Source organism: Dasypus novemcinctus, chromosome 24 (assembly GCF_030445035.2).
Source record: "Dasypus novemcinctus isolate mDasNov1 chromosome 24, mDasNov1.1.hap2, whole genome shotgun sequence".
In the NCBI taxonomy this organism is placed as follows: domain Eukaryota; kingdom Metazoa; phylum Chordata; class Mammalia; order Cingulata; family Dasypodidae; genus Dasypus; species Dasypus novemcinctus.
Window position 1 is genome coordinate 7,143,815 of NC_080696.1, and position 16,428 is coordinate 7,160,242.

At 40.2% G+C, this 16,428-nt stretch overlaps 1 protein-coding gene across 3 annotated transcripts in view; it reads left to right on the forward strand.

Annotated features, from left to right (window-relative positions):
* Positions 1-16,428, forward strand: part of PLCB1 (phospholipase C beta 1) — a 699,686-nt gene that overhangs the window by 235,977 nt on the left and 447,281 nt on the right. The window lies entirely within an intron of this gene.

Sequence of the window (16,428 nt, forward strand, 5' to 3'; positions counted from 1 at the left end):
TAAAACACAATAAAACAACCAGTTCTTCTAGAAGCCCTTCCACTTTTTTTTATTAAAGTAAGCAACAGTATCTGGGCAGTTGGACATAGGAGCTTACTTTGTTCCCTCTCATTTTTCTTCTCTTTGAAAAAACAAAAGTAACTATGCCAAAGTTACTGGGTATTTCTAAGTTATTAAAATGTGTTTAAAATTATTTGAAAAAATGCCTTGAGCCTCATAAGCATACGTAGACTAACCTTTTGGGATGGCAAATGAGGTCCTATAGTTCAAATGCTTTGCAGTTGAAATAATTCCATCCATGAGACCATAGAGTGTAAAAGAGCCTTGTTTCTGCAAATGTTACTAGTGAATTCTGGCATACTTTGGGATCCATTGCATGGAATGCCATTTGATTGGGTTGAAAAAAATTTGCTGTGGAAATATTCAAAGTAGCATTTGCAGTTTATTTTTGCAGATTTTAAAAGAAATGTAGAATGAAGTACATACATATATTCTTTTAACGTACATTATGTGGTATGGTGTAGTAGCAGGGTATGTTGCCCTGCCATAAAAAGTCTGGAAAGTATTCTTTATTGTATTTAAAATTGAGGACTTCATTTCAAGTGGAGTTAATATTGGCAATTAGGGAAGTACAGTTCCATTCAGGGACTCTGCTTCTTTCCATAACTGATATCAAATAGGGAAATTACTATTTGAGTATCTGCCTGTAACTTTTTATTCTTTAATGCTCCAAATACTTTCTTTGACATAAAAAAAAAAAGATCTCTTGCTTTGGAGGTGCAGGGGTAATAATCACCTGGAATGATTATTCTTTCTGATATATAGCAAGGGAGGAGGTGCTGGTAAATTCTAGCACGGAGCAAATGCCTGTTGCCTGTATTACTGAAAGAGTTAACATGAGCTACAGGAAAAGGAGAAAAATACAAGGAAAGAAAAATCAGAATTTTTTTAAGAAGTGTGTTTCATGTGAAACTAGTCAATTATTAACATTCATATCTCAGTGATATGATTCCAAAAGTTTGGTCTTTAGTCTCATATCAGATAGAGTTGATGTAATTAATGCATTGGTGATGATTCAAAAATTTTCACAGTTTTCAATGTAAGAATCTTCTTTTCCTACTTCTCCCAACAGTCTATCAGCCGTGTTTCATATAAGTCTGTTGGTTCCACGGTCTTTATTGATTATCTAACCATAAGGTTTGCCTTTTGATGCAAGATTATTGGACTCATTTAGAATTCCAATATCATAAGTGGTTAAAGACCGCTGCTAATACCTGTCACACCCCAGTTTGTCAGTAGGCCTTGGGGAGTCAAATGAAGTCAATTCTTGTGCCGCATGGAGGGTTTCCTTTAGGCGCGAATCTGTCTGGTTTATTGCAATACACAGCTTGCTTATCAGTTGCTCCATTCTTGGATGCGGTTTGATAAATGACTATTGAATGCTGATGAATGAGCAGAACCAGGGTCTGTATAGTGCAGAGATGATAAACCACAATTAGATCCTGAAATGCTTTCCTTAAGGATGGACTTTAGCCATCAAAATATCCTGGTTTTTACCGTTTATCCTTCAATTCTTTCTTGAGGGAACAAATGCTTTTTCTGTGATTATCCATGCACTTGGCTCCCCCCTCCCCATCCTATTCCTTGTCTACATTAAAAACACACACACTGCCTTAATATTTTCAAGGCCTTGTTCTGTGGCATATTACTTGTGTGACCTTCCTGAGCCTTTTTCCTCATAGTTGAAATGGCGATAATAATAATACCTACTTCATGTGAGTTGTGCTATATGGATGAAATAAAATAATTCATTAGCAAACCTTTAGCACAATGGTTCTCAAACTTCACTGCCCATGGAATCATCTGGGGAGCTTCAGAAAAGGCGCATGCCTCGTTTCCACTCCCAGGTGCCATGAGAATTTAATTGAAATGGGTGTGGCCTGAGCATCAGGGTTTTGAAAAGCACATTTGCAGCCAAATTCAAGAAGCACTGCTGTAGTGCTGTAGTAAGTGCTCACTAAATGTTTGCCCCTCCTGGTTGTATTATCATCTCTACTTTTGTGATTATTTTGAACATTTTAAAGTCTGATTTGTAGGAAGTCAGTATTCATTTCACTTACTTTGGAAAAGTTTATATGATAAAGATGGGTTTGAGCAGGGGTTATGCTGAAAGGGGCTTGCTGGATTGACAGGCAAGAAAGAAGTTGTCGAAAAATCTATTTAACTGTCTTTTATCTGCTAAAAAAACCATTCACTTGCAAAAGAAAACACCAGGTCAAACTGGCTTATGGCCTAAAATATAATTTATTGAAAACGATTGGAATTTGTTGAGAATTTAAATGAAAATGCTGGTTTTGTGTGCAGTTCCATCTAGCTGCTCAAATAATGTCACCAAGGAATAAATGCCTCTTTCTCTCTCCAGTCTGGCCTCCAAGGAGCTGCCTTTTCACCCTTAGCACATAGCACTCGCGGCTCCCGACCCCCTCATGTGACGGCAGCAGTGGGCCAAAAGAGAGACTAGCTGTCCACCAGAATGTTCCAAAAATAATTACAGTATAAATACCTAGAGGACAAAGGCCTAGAGCCTGGCGGAAGAAAACTCAGTGAGAGGAGATCATTGAGTGATCTAGAAGGAAAGTGGCAGGACTGAAAGTAGATTAAAAAGTCTGAACACATCTGTAGGGAGTGAGGAAAGCTGGGGCACTCAGGACAAAATGGCGATCTAACAGGGGGCAAGTTATGTGGAAGACTTTCTGTGGGGTTTGAACACTGTAAAGGAAGGAAGAGCATCTGTGGAGCAGATATTAGTTCTCAAAAGAACCCAGCACCCACCAATAGTTACCCAGGTATTCCTATTATTTTTTGTTTTTCTCAGCATCTCATTACATAAAATTTTGGGATGTAATTGAAAAATGCTGGTTTCTGTGCCTGCTGTGACTTGAAATAACGTTTTTAGGAAATGGAAAAGCATTTATGGGTTGCCCTGTTAATGAATTTAAATGTCGGCTCTTAGTTTAGTTCCACGTCTGCTTTTCTATGTGTAACATTTGTCCGAGTTACCAGTTTTGAAATTTCTCACCGTGAGACATTGGGAGATTTTTATCCAAATGTGAAAACCAAAAGGGAAAACATCTTATCCTTGGGAATCTAAAAATTATTTATTTTTCCTTTCTTGCTATGTTCCTGCCTCCCTGCTGGGTTTAAAAATCACATGTAAGAGAGCAAGGGGCTGAGGGATGAACATCTCGTCGATGCTGGATGCACCTGCTCCTGAATCTACCCTTCCAAAGGAGGTTGGCTTTATAAAGAGACCATATCCCCATGCTTTCTCATCTCCCCGTGGTTCCCAAACCAGCAGCTCAGTTTAGTGGCTCATGTACCACATTAGTGAAATGAAATTGATTTCACCAGAACAGAAAAGATCCTGTGCAGAGCAGGTTGTTTTTTGAACCTTTTATCATATGGGTGAGTGTAGGCTCCAAGTCACAGCACAGCGTAGATTTTTAACTATGGGCCATGGTCAAATGTTTGAAAAATGTTGCTAAAAAAGGTAATTTCTTCATTTCCAGGATTCTCAGTCAGTATTGAATCCCTGGATGATTTGAAAAGTAGATGGGACCGGGAAGTGGAGATGGGGGTTCAGGGGCCAGTTCTGGTGCCAGCTCTGCCGCTGCCAGCGCCAGGAAGTTCCTCCTTCTTCCTGTGCCTCCATGTCCTCATCTGTGCAATAGGTGTAAGCGGATCCTGAATTCAAGGTGTGTAAATTCTGTTAGCCGGTGGCTCCAGCTTTTAAAACTAGACGGTATCCAAGGCTCCATCTTACAGATGATAAGATGGGCGTTGAGCAAGCCTACATAATCTAAACTTCTTAGCTTGCTCAAGATAAATCAGGTGAACTTGAAATAGTGGGGAAGCGGACTTTGGCCCAGTGGTTAGGGCGTCCGTCTACCACATGGGGGGTCCGTGGTTCAAACCCCGGGCCTCCTTGACCCGTGTGGAGCTGGCCCATGCGTAGTGCTGATGTGTGCAAGGGGTGCCGTGCCATGCAGGGGTGTCCCCCATGTAGGGGAGCCCCACATGCAAGGAGTGCGCCCCATAAGGAGAGCCACCCAGCATGAAAAAATGTGTGGCCTGCCCAGGAATGGCGCTGCACACACGGAGAGCTGCCACAACAAGATGACGCAACAAAAAGAAACACAGATTCCCGTGCCTCTGACAACAACAGAAATGGACAAAGAAGAACATGCAGCAAAGAGACACAGACAACAGACAACTGGGATGGGGGAGGAGGGGAAGGGGAAAGAAATAAATAAAAATAAAAAAAGAAGACTACGGTGACTTAAAAAAAAGAAATAGTGGTCATGCTCCAACGAAGGTAAGGTGTCCTATAAGCAGGAAGACCAGGAAGAAAGGAAGACTTAGGTCAAACTATTTTGAGACTCCTGGCCGGTGGTTCTAGAACTGCTTTCGGACTCTAGGGGCAGCAACCCATGGTTCAAGAGGGTCTCCACACAGCTACATTGACTTGAAGACTGTGTGCAGCCTACCTTCAACATCCACTGGTGCATGTGGAAATACTGAAAAATAGTTGTGTAGTTCTGTTTCCAAACTGTGTTTGACAAACTACTTTGTGTGCTTAACTGACACAATCAGTTCATCCTGTTGTGAAGGGCAGCTTGTTTCTGGTATGTGGTGGTCATTTTAATATCGAGTCCTCTTAAATATCTAGATCAAAATTACATTTGTCAGAACTATCATCAGAACCACGTAAGATAGATCACAGTAAAATTACATCTTAAAATTGATTAGATTTTATGTCCCTCATTTAGAAAGCCCTATTTAAAGAGGGTGGTTTTTAATTTCATTCTGTACTCATTTAGTAAATAGTAATTGGGTACCTCTTTCTGCCAGGCACTCTTCTAGCCACTGAGGAAACAGAAAAAGAAAAAAACTACAACAAGCCATCTCTGCTCTCATGGAGCTTATATCTGCTTAGGCCTGGGAAACTGGTGTGCTGTTAGACTGGTTCTCAAAAAACGAAAAATAAACAAACATAAGTGCCTTGATTTTTGGGTCTGCTAATTTTCTTTAGTTAAATATTTCCATCATGGTGAATTCCAGCCCCCACACTGCCGTCGTTGAAGGAGGGGTTGAAAGGCAAAGCGTCCCCTAGCCTCGGGTCCTCTGAGCAGGCCCCAGGACCCCACCGAGTGGGCAAAACAGTTTGCAAGGCAGAGACAAGACCCACAGAGAGAAAGCGGATCCGTAGACGGTAAAGCCTGCGTGGTGAGAGCCACGGGGCCTGGTGGAATCAGGTCTCTGGATGGGGTGAGGTGTGTGTGAGCAGAGAGCCGACCCGCGTGATAGAGAGAGCTGCGTAGATGTCCACGGGATGAGTTTCCCAACAGCACGAGCAAGGCCTGAGCTGGGGACATGTGGCCCGGGAGGCTGAAATAGAGGCGGGCAGAGAGGAGGGCTGAGGCAGATTACGTGGGGCCTCGTAGGTCCTCTGAGGATGCGGGCCTTTCCTCGGACGGATTTGAGAAACCACCTGAAGTTCTGAGCAGAGAAGTGACAAGGTCTGACTTGGCCTTTAAAGGTGTCCCCGGTGACTGGGTTGAGAACAGACTGCAGAGGTCAGAGGTGGAAGGCGGAGGCCACCTGAGCAGCCACAGCACCCCTCAGGGATGAGGGTCCCTCTCGACCGAGGTGGTGGCTGTAGAGGTGGGTTAAAAATGTCGGAATCTGAGCACATTCAGAGGTGGAGGAATAAAGTTTGTTAGTGCATTGAATGTGAGGTATGAGAGAAACAAAAAAAGGATTCAAGAACAGCATCTCATGTTTTGACCTGAGAAACTGGGAGAATTGTCCTGTTACATCCTTGACATGGAGAGGAGGACGAGAAACATTTAAGCAGAAAAATCCAGGGTTTGGCTTTGAATACTTTAAGTTTGAGATGCCTGTTAGACTTCCCCCTATAATGTCAAGAACACAGTTGGTACTGCTGAAGGATGTTGTTAATGTGGGAAAGTGTGGGAGGGGGAGGGACTGGGGCATATGGGAATCCCTGATATTTTTTTATGTAACAATTATGTAATGCGAAGCTTCTTTTTAAAAAAGTCTATACATATAAAAAAAGAACGCAGTTGGAGACTCAAGTCTGGAGTTCAGGGGAGATGTGGGTGTTGCAGGGGAGACAGTGCTGGAGAGCTGACTTGGGCTTTTTAGAGCCCAGTCTCCTAAGGAAGGTAGAAGAGGAGAGGCCTGCGTCTGACCCTGGGACCCCCATCTTTCCAGCCTGGTGGACGAGGCGGGGCCGGCAGGGAGAGCCAGCCAGGAGGGAGGGGAGCGTAGGGGGCTTATCCCAGACACCAGAGGCAGACATGTTTCAGGAAGGAGGCAGAAGTCATTGGGTCAAACGGTGGGATTCCTTCTAGCCCTTTCTTTTTACTGAGATTTCACTTTGGTTCACTTGTCATTTTACTGAATATACCATTTTTACGTGTGCTTTAAAAATTTTCCCTGTATCATGAAACTTTCCTGTTCATATTCAAAACCTGCTGTTATTTAAGGGATGTCCTATCTCAAATAGCTCAGCATTGAATCTGGGTGCCAATATATCAATCTCATCATGAGGTGTTATTTGTTTGTTGTACAATCCTGCATTCCACGAACCATCCGTGAGGCTGGTGAAATGACCGTCTTACTTATTGTCACCTTTTGCTGATTTTAAGCCATTTCCCTCACTTTGTACCCATTTTACCATTAAGCTGCAGGCCTAAGATTTGATGTAGATATTTGAGGTTGAGGAAAGAAGAAGAAAACTCTTATTCTTGGTTCCTACTGTTTAACCTGTCAAGGCTGCAGGCATCTTTTTTTTTTCATTCTCTTTCCAAAAAGTGTTTGTTTATTTACATGTTTACTAAATTGGGCTAAAAATTTCATAAAATTATGTGTGTGTGCATGCGTGCATGGAATGGTTTTTTGACAGGTATTCACATTTAACTCCAGATGTAAATTATATGGCATAGTTCCTTTTTATGTTCATTAAATTCCATAGATGTCAGTGGTTTCCTTGGAAACAAAAAAACCTTATATAACTAGTCAGAAATTTGGTAGCAGAAATATCAGGATGCTGGAGGGGGGTAAGGACTGGTTCCCTTGGTAGATATTTACATTTAAATCCCTTTCACCTCTTCCACCTGCCCCTCAGCCTTGTGGCCATTTAATTGTGCATGAATGAAGATTTTTAGAGCTAAAGGTATAGAATATCTTCCCTGATGGTTAAAAGCCTTTTCCTTTTATTTTTTATGCTATCACAGATAAGCTAAGGCTTTTCTGGGATGTCGGTATAATTACCCAAGTTTGAAAAGAGCTCGTTGGTCAGTCTCTTTCAACAATTCACTCTGCGCGTTTGAGCACTGCCTACATTATGCAGTATACTTGTGTCCATCTGCAAAATACAATAGTGTATGTGCATGGCTGAATCAAGATCCTGTTCTTTATAATAGGAAGCATTGTCTTAGCACCCAACAGCCCAAGAGTGGAAAGGGCCCTTGAAGAGTTGGAAAGAGGGTGGGGGGGGCACAGTTCTGCCAAGGGATGAGAGGCTTGGCGGCCACCGACCTTCTCTCCTGGTGGTCCTGAGTGGACCCCATGTTGAAGACAGGATGAGTAACGTGACTTAAATAAACCGCAGGCCTTTCCAGCCGGCCGGGACTCGTTTTATATTTGCTTCTCTCTGGTGTGATTTCGGTCTAAACCGGGTGTGTTTGCAGGCACTAGGACAGAGGTGCAGTTTGCAACCTTTTTCAGTGTTAGTTCTTTCCGATGCAATGATACGCCATCTTGTGGATGCACCTGGTAGTTAGGTTCCCACACAGTGACCATTCCCTCAGCCAGGGCCTTTCAACCTGGGATTCTAATACGGACATAGGAGAAACTCTTGGGCAGCTTTACAATCGCCAGGTCAAGGCCACACTCCAGATCCATTCAAGGAAAGGTCTGAAGTGAGCCTCAGCGGATATTTTCTCTAAAGCTTCCCGGGTGATTCCCGCCTTAACCAAGATTGAGACCCGTTACTCTAAGTAAAGACAGTGCCCACTTAAAAGGATGGTTTCTTTTTTGCAACATGGGGGTTTTATGCAATAAAATATTGATAATTTTCCAACAGTAGTCACAGGTTCTGCTTTCCAGCTAGTCCGCCTTAAGCCTGACCAGCTGTGCTTCATAAGGAGAGCAGTGGGCCGTAGTACTTCCTCACTACCGTATCCAGCCACATTTATGATTTACTGCTTTATAAGGAGAGCATGGTAGGGTTCTTGCATAGGTGATCTGATATAGATAAATAGTGTTTTTCTTGTAATTAATATGACTGCCGAATGGACAGAAATGTGCAGCCGCAATCATTTCTGAAATAGCATTGCCCTTACTGAGTGGCTCTGTTTAGGGACAGGTTGCTTTCACATCATCAATCGGGTACTCAGTTTTGTATACCTTGGAGCACACAGCACACATCCATGTGCATCGTAAGTGCCTAATGGAGTGTAGTCAGAGGTTCCTAAACTCATGGGGCAGGCAGCTTAGCCTTGAAGCCAATTTCTAGCCGAATAACCCAGCAAATTATTGCATATCTCTGAGGTTTAGTTTCCCCGTCTGAATTAACTCTGTATGTGTCTCATCTGGTTGCTGTAAGGTCTCAGTGATAAAAATGCACATGGCACACTTAAGACAATGGCCACTTCCATTGTACCTGCTAAATTCAGTTTAGCACCATTGTTAGTGAGTTTTATAAGGTATATCAAATTCACAACTGATGGTCACGTGATGCACTGCAGTAGTCAATAGCAAGCTAAAGTGCCACCTTGACCTTGTCACAGTAGAAGTCTGTGCACTACTGAATGGATTGCCTCACATTGAGACAGTTGTACTTTGGTGGCTGTGGTATTTAAACCTACCTCTGAAAATCTACTTTTAACATATTCAATGTAGAAACATACCTTTGTAGCATATGTATTTTTTCTGCCGATACCTACATCCCCAGAGAACTGTCACAGTGATCCCTTTGTAATAAGGCTTATGGTTCCTATTAGAAAACTGTCTAGATTTGCAAACAGCTAAATATATTTGCCCAGCAATCAAAGTGATTTTAGAGGCGTTTACGTTCAGGTAAGAACATGCAGATATCTTTTTCTGCATTGTGAAGCCGTTGATGCAAAATCTGAAGCGCCCTTTTGAAATGGAAGCACAGGGTTTGGGATTCGAGAGACCTGAGTTCCAAACCCAGTGCACATGTGAGCTGAGCGACTCTGGGAAGAGGTTTCTTAGTTCCTCAGTGGGAATGATCATGCCTGCAGCATGGGTTGTCCAGTGAGTTGCATGTTTGGAAACAAGAAATGAATCCTAATAATTGAACTTCTTATGGGGTCACTCAGTGCGCCTTCCCTCCCAGCCTGCTTAAGTTGACATTTTGATTTTCCCTGCTTAGCACCCTGGGAGCCTGATAGAAAATTAATGTAAATATACAATTAATAAATAATTAATTATAGTCATATTATCATAGATAATAGTTATAGATAATCATTTCAGTTACAGTAATTAAGGTCATTAGTAGGTCGTGGATGTGGAGGTTAAGTTCTACAGTTACTTATACTTGAAAAAGTGCCGTATTGGAGTTCCCAGACTCTTAAGAAGTCGATCACAGCCAGTTTCTACTCCTCAGAGGGAAAGAAGTGGCTTTCCTTGAAGAGCCCTTTCGTGTGAAACTCTGTTTTTAGGCACTAGATTCACACTGTACTTGGTGATAAGCTCACCGGGGGAGGGGTGTGTGGGAATGAAACCCTGTGAAGGAACTGGGGTGTTCATTGGCCTTCTCACCTGGGCACCTGCTGGTTGAGACAGTGGTGGGACTCTTTTGCTGATGCTGTTTAAGTGCCTGCTTTGCCTCCCTCACAAGGATCAGTGCAGTTGGGTGCGGGTAGGTTAAGTGTTTGCGGGATGTCCGTCCGCTGTCCTGAATGAGCCCATGTGTTCTAAAAGCTGGGAAAAGACAGTGGGGCCCTCAGTGGTACTAAGACATCCATGTCTGTTCCCAGTATAAATGGTAATTCCTTACGCTTACTGTGCTGTGTGAAATGGGCATAATTTTTTATGATCCTGTCACATATGCTTGTGAGAGAAGTGAAGGAGGCACGGCTTCCTGAGCCATTGCTCCTGGAGACCTGACTTGCCCTGAACTGTGTTTTGGCCTTTGGTTCAAGAAAAGGCATCAGTCAGAGTGAATTTCGGGATTATTTTTGCAAGAAATTTTGAATAGGTGCTGATTCCCGAGTGGTTCTCAGATTTTGAAGGAAACTTGGATTTCAGCAGTGCTCCTGACTTTAGGTTGAGAAAAGCAGATCTGATCTGTCAGTACATGGGAGTTTTAAATGCTGAAAATCCTTCTGTGGTGCAGGGGCCAGCATCAGAAAAGGAAACCCCAAGAGTTTTGTGCCGAATCACCTGCGATCACCACACCTGCGGCAGGGGATTGGGGTCAATGGAACCCGCGCGTCGGGGGCTGGCAGATGCTCTTTCTCGTGCCTTCTCTTACTTGTTCTGGTATTGGAACCATTCACTCTTCTCTTATGCCCGAACTAGGATGAATTTGACATGTGGTATAACAGGAGAAAAAGTGTAAAATGGGAATACTCCCTGAAAATATCAGGCATGAATTCCTTTTCAGCCATGGTACCCCTACGGACTGGGCATTGAATGAGTTTCCAGGCAACCAGGGATTTAATGTGGGCTCTGCAGCTGCTGGAATCTCCTTGGCAGAGTGGTATCATATTTTAGGGATATCACTTTCCTGGTCATTAAATGAAGGAGATCAGCAAGCTGATGTCTGTGGACTGGAGGTAATAATTATACCTGCCATAGAGTTAGTGTGAGCATTAAATGATGGACATATCTCAGAATGCTTTGCCAACCCCGAGGTGTGATTATAGTAATATTAATTTGTGAGGCAGCTTGGTAGAATGGAAAGAACCTAAGGGTACATACCAGTGTGTTCTCGGAAGTTCATTCCTGGGTCTTTGAATAGGAAATGGTTGATATTCTTAAATTCCTTCCATTTACCATAAAAACGCCGCCTTTGGAATTTGCAATACCTAACAGGCAGTCGGACTTTTCATGAATGAAAGAATCCATCCACCATAATTTTCCTCTTTCCTGAATGTCAATACAGCTAACATTCTTAGCTGTCTACACTGAAATTTCAAGTATTAGAAGAAGTAACATTGATTTTATTTAAATAGTGGAATTAAAAGTCAAAATAATGTAGAAAATATCTTTTACTTGACAAATATTTGCTACAGCAGAAATAAAAATCTCAGTCTACTGGAATTAATTGTCATAGAAATTTCTAGGGGATGGAATAAACCAACTAATTAAAAAGAACATTTATTGGCATTTAACTATGGGACAAGATCATTGGAACCAATGGGGCAGAACATTGAACTTGCTGCCTCAAACACTAACTCATCTTCTCCTGCCTTTTGACACTTGAGCATCCCAGTGTTGCTTGACATTTTCCCTTGTATCCGAGCACTACCTACTTCAGGTAAGATCAGTGGGACTGGAAGAAGAGCATAAACATGTTGATGACTGTTGGCTCTGAACTGGCACAACCTCGGAATAGTCACTGCAGCTTCCCTAGGGAAGGGAATCCGTTTTTTTTCATTAGAGAGTTGTGAGATTACAGAAAAACCATGCATAAAGTACAGGGCTCCTCTCTACCCTCCTTTTATTAACATCTTACATTGGTGTGGTTCACTTGTTATGACTGATGGAAGCACATTTATATAATTGTTCTAATAACTATAGTCCATATTGTGAGTTAGGGCTCACCATTTGTGTGGTGCAATTCTGTCATTTTTTTTTTTTTAGTTTCCATGCTAGTACCATACATACAACCTAAAGGTCCCTTTTTAATCACAGTCAGATGTAAGTAATTCACTGCTATTAATTATATTCAAAATGTTGTTCTCCTATCATCCCATCCATTACCAAAGCATCCTAAATAGATTTTAATCCTTACCTCCCTGTTCGCTACCCACCCAACCCCCAGCCACCTGGTAACCTATATTCTAGATTCTGACTCTTTTAGTTTGCTTAATTATTTCATGTCAATGAGATCATACAATATCTGCTCCTTTGTGTTGGCTTATATCGCTCAACATGATGTCTTCAAAGTTCTTCCATGTTGTCTTATGTATCAGGACTTCATTCCTTTCTAGGGCCGAATAAGTTTCATTGTGTGAGTACACCACATTTTGTTTATCCATTCACCAGTTGACAGACACTTGGGTTGCCTCCATCTTCTGGCAATTGTGAATAATGCCGCTTTGAACATCCATGCTCTGGTCCTTGCTTTCAATTATTTGGGGTATATATCTAGTAGTGGGATTGCCAGGTCGTAGGGTAATTCCATATGTAACTTTCTGAGGAACTGTCAATCTGTCTTCCACAGCAGCTGCAAAATTTTACATTCCCATCAGCAATGAATGAGTGTCCCTGTTTTTCCACATCCTTTCCAACACTTGTAATTTTCATTTTGTAAGCAGTAGCCATCGTAGTGAGTATGAAGGATATCTCATTGTAGTTTTTATTTGCATTTCCCTAGTGGCTAATAATGTTGAACATATTTTCATGGGATTTTGGCCATTTGCATGTCTTTGGAGAAATGTCTATTCAAATCTTTTTCACATTTTAAAATTGGGTTGTTTGTCTTTTTGTTCCTGAGTCGAAGGATTTCTTTATATGAGAGTAAACCATTATCAGATATGTGGTTTCCAAATATTTTCTCCCATTGTGTAGCTTGTCATTTTGCTTTCACAATAATGTCCTTTGATGTGCAAAAAAAATTTTTAAATTTTGATGAGGTCCTGTTTACTTATTTATTTTGTTGTTGCTGTTGCTTGTACTTTGGACTAAGAAACCATTGCCTAGTACCAGATCCTTATGATGCATCCCTGCATTTTCTTCTAGGATTTTCTTCTAGACCTTATATTTAGATCTTGGATGCATTTTAAGTTGATTTTTGTACCTGGTGTGAGGTAGAGATCCATCTTCATTCTTTTGCAAATGGAGATCCTCTTTTCCCAGAACCATTTGCCAAAAAGACTGTTCTTTCCCAATCAAGTGGTTTCTGTCCCCTTGTCAAAAATTAGTCAGCCATAAATGTGAGAGCAATTTCTGAACTCTCAATACAATACCATTGGTCTATATGTCTGTCCTTGTGCTCTTTTGATTACCATGGCTTAGTAATAAATTTTAAGATCAGGAAGTGTAAGTATGTCAACTTTGTTCTTTTTCAAGATGGTTTTGGCTATTTAGGGCCCTTATTCTTCCATAGAAATTCAGTGATTGGCTTTTCTAGTGCTGCAAAGAAAGTTCTTGGAATTTTGATTGAGATGGTGTTGAATCTGTAATTCTCTTGGATTAGAATTAATCTCATATCAATATTTAGTCTTTCAATCCATAAACACTGAATTTCTTTCTGCAATGTTTTGTAGTTTCCTGGGTACAAGTCTTTTATACCCTGATTAGGTTTATTCATAAAGATGTGATTCTTTTAGTTGCTATGAAAAGTGGAATTTTTATTTTGTTTTTTTTCTTCTAATTGTCATTACTAGTATATAGAAACATTACTGATTTTGGGATGTTGATCTTGTACCCCACCACTTTGTTGAATTGATTTATTAGCTCTTGGAGCTTTACTATAGATTTTTCAGGATTGTCTGTATATAGGATCATTTAATCTGCAAATAGGGAATGTTTTGCTTCTTCCTTTCTAATTGGAAGCCTTTTATTTCTTTTTCTTGCCTAATTGGTCTGGCAAGAACTTCCAGTACAATGCTGAATAACAGTGGTGACAGTGAGCATCTTTGTCTTGCTCCTGATCTTAGAGGGAAAGCTTTCAGCCTTTCACCATTAAGTAGGATGATAGCTGTGGGTTTTTCATATTTGTGCTTTGTCATGGTGAGGAAGTTTCCTTCTATTTCTAATTTTCTAAATGCTTTTATCAAGAAAGGGTGCTGGATTTTGTCAAATGCCTTTTCTGCATTGATTGAGATGATCATGTGGCTTCTTTTCTTCATTCTGTTAATCTGGTATATTTTATTAAGTGACTTTCCATTTGTAGGTCCAACCTTCCATCCCTGGGATAAATCCCACTTGATCATGGTGTAAATTCTTTCAATGAGCTGTTGGATTCAGTTTGCTCGCATTTTGTTGAGGATTTTTTTTTCATCAATATTCATAAGAGATATTGGTCTGTGATTTTCTTTTCTTATGGTATTTTTATCTGGCTTTGACATGAAGGTGATTTTGGTCTCAGAGAATAAATTAGAGAGTGTTCCCTCTGCTTCAATTTTATGGAAGTGTTTGAACAGGATTGGTATTTATTCTTGGAATGTTGGCTAAAATTCCCCTGTGAATACCTAAGCCCTCTCTCAGTGTGACGCAATCAGAGCACAAACATCATCCCAAATGCCTCAAGATTGAAGAATGAACAAGCATAAGGTCAGGAGAGGGTGACCTTGAACCCATGGAGATTTTTTGGTTACTGTATGTATTATCATATGGTAACAGAAGAACTTGTAACATGTATATAAAGATAATGGTTACCAGAGGTTCAGAGGGGAGGAGGAGGGATGAATAGGTGAAACCAGGGCTTTTTTAGGGCATTAGAATTGTTCTATATGTTACAGCAGTGATGGATATATGACATTATGTTTGTCAAAGCCTATAAAAGGTTTAAACCATACAGCACAAAGTATAAACACAAACTATAGATCTTGATTAAGTAGCAGTGCTTCAGTTTGGTTCATCAATTTTAACAAATGTACCACACTAATATAAGATGTGAGTAACAGGGGAAAATGTGTATGTGGGTGGGTGGGGTTATATGGGAATCCCCTATACATTTTTTTTTAAGGAGGAACCAGGAATTGATCCTGGGACCTTATACATGGGAAGCAGGTGCTCAACCACTGAGGCATGTTCTCCCCTCCCCTTTACTTTTGATGTAACTTTTCTGTAATCTAAAGCTTCTCTAAAAATAGTTTGTAATGATTTTTTAAAAATTCCTCTGTGAAGTTATCTGGGCTTGACCTTTTCTTTTGTGGCAGTTTTTTGTTTTGTTTTGTTTTGGTTTGGTTTTAAGTACTGATTCAATCTCTTTACTAGGCATTGGCTTTTTGAGATTATTTCCTCTTGAGTCAATGTAGGTAGTTGGTGTGTTTCTAGGAATTTGTCCTCTAGGAATTTGTCCATTTCTTCTAGATTATCTAATTTTTGACATACAATTATTCATAGTAGACTCTTATAGTTCTTTTTATTTCAGTAGGCTTGGTAGTAATGTCCTCCTTTTCATTTCTGATTTTATTTGTGCCCTCTCTCTTTTATTTCTTTGTTAGTCTAGCTAAAGTGTTGTCAATTGTACTGATTTCTTCAAAGAACCAGCTTATATTGATGCTCTCTATTTTTAAAAAAGTCTCTATTTCGTTTATCTCCCCCCTATATTATATTTCCTTTCTCCTGCTTGCTTTGGGTTTAGTTTCTTCTTTGTTTTCAGTGTTGAGGTTAAGTCTCCAGTTTGATATTTTTCGTCTTTTCCAGCGTAAGCACTTAGAGCTATAAATTTCTTAGCACTACCACATCCCGTTAGTTTGGGTATGTCGTATTTTCATTTTCATTCACTTCCAGATATTTACTCATTTGTCTTGTGATTTCCTCTTTAAAGCTTTGGTTATTTAAGAGTACATTATTTAACCTCTTAATATTGGTGAACTTTTCATTTCTTTCCTGTTATTGATTTCTGGCTTCATTCTATTGGATTCAGAAAGATTAGATATCTTGTATGAATTCAATATTGTTTAATTTATTGAGACTTGTTTAGTGACCGAAGACATTTTTTGCCATATTTTAAACCCCACCGTCTAAATCAGGAATTAAATGAGGACGTTTATTTTATTTTTTAGAACTCTGAAATATGCTTCTGTATTATTAAATTTCCAGACTGTTTTGTTTGAAGATTAAAGATTAGTTAAGAAGACATTATATTGATATTTTTCTTGTATGTGTGGATGTAGATCAAAATCGAAATAAAGTTACTTTAAGGTATCTTATATTTGTTTTGGTCCTCACACAAACTGAAGAAAGTGCAATGGCTGAATAATGAAAATAAAATTTTATGTTTACAGGATTTTAAAGCCAATAATACTTTCAAGTAAATTATCGATGCACAGTATCTGAAAGCATTAGTCTCTTAGAATACCTAACATTTTTTAAAAAGATTGGGGTGACTATTTCCTCTGAGTCAGTGATTGACAGAAATTTGGAAAATATGCTAAAAATAAATAGTATAAGTAATAGCAAAATAGATTC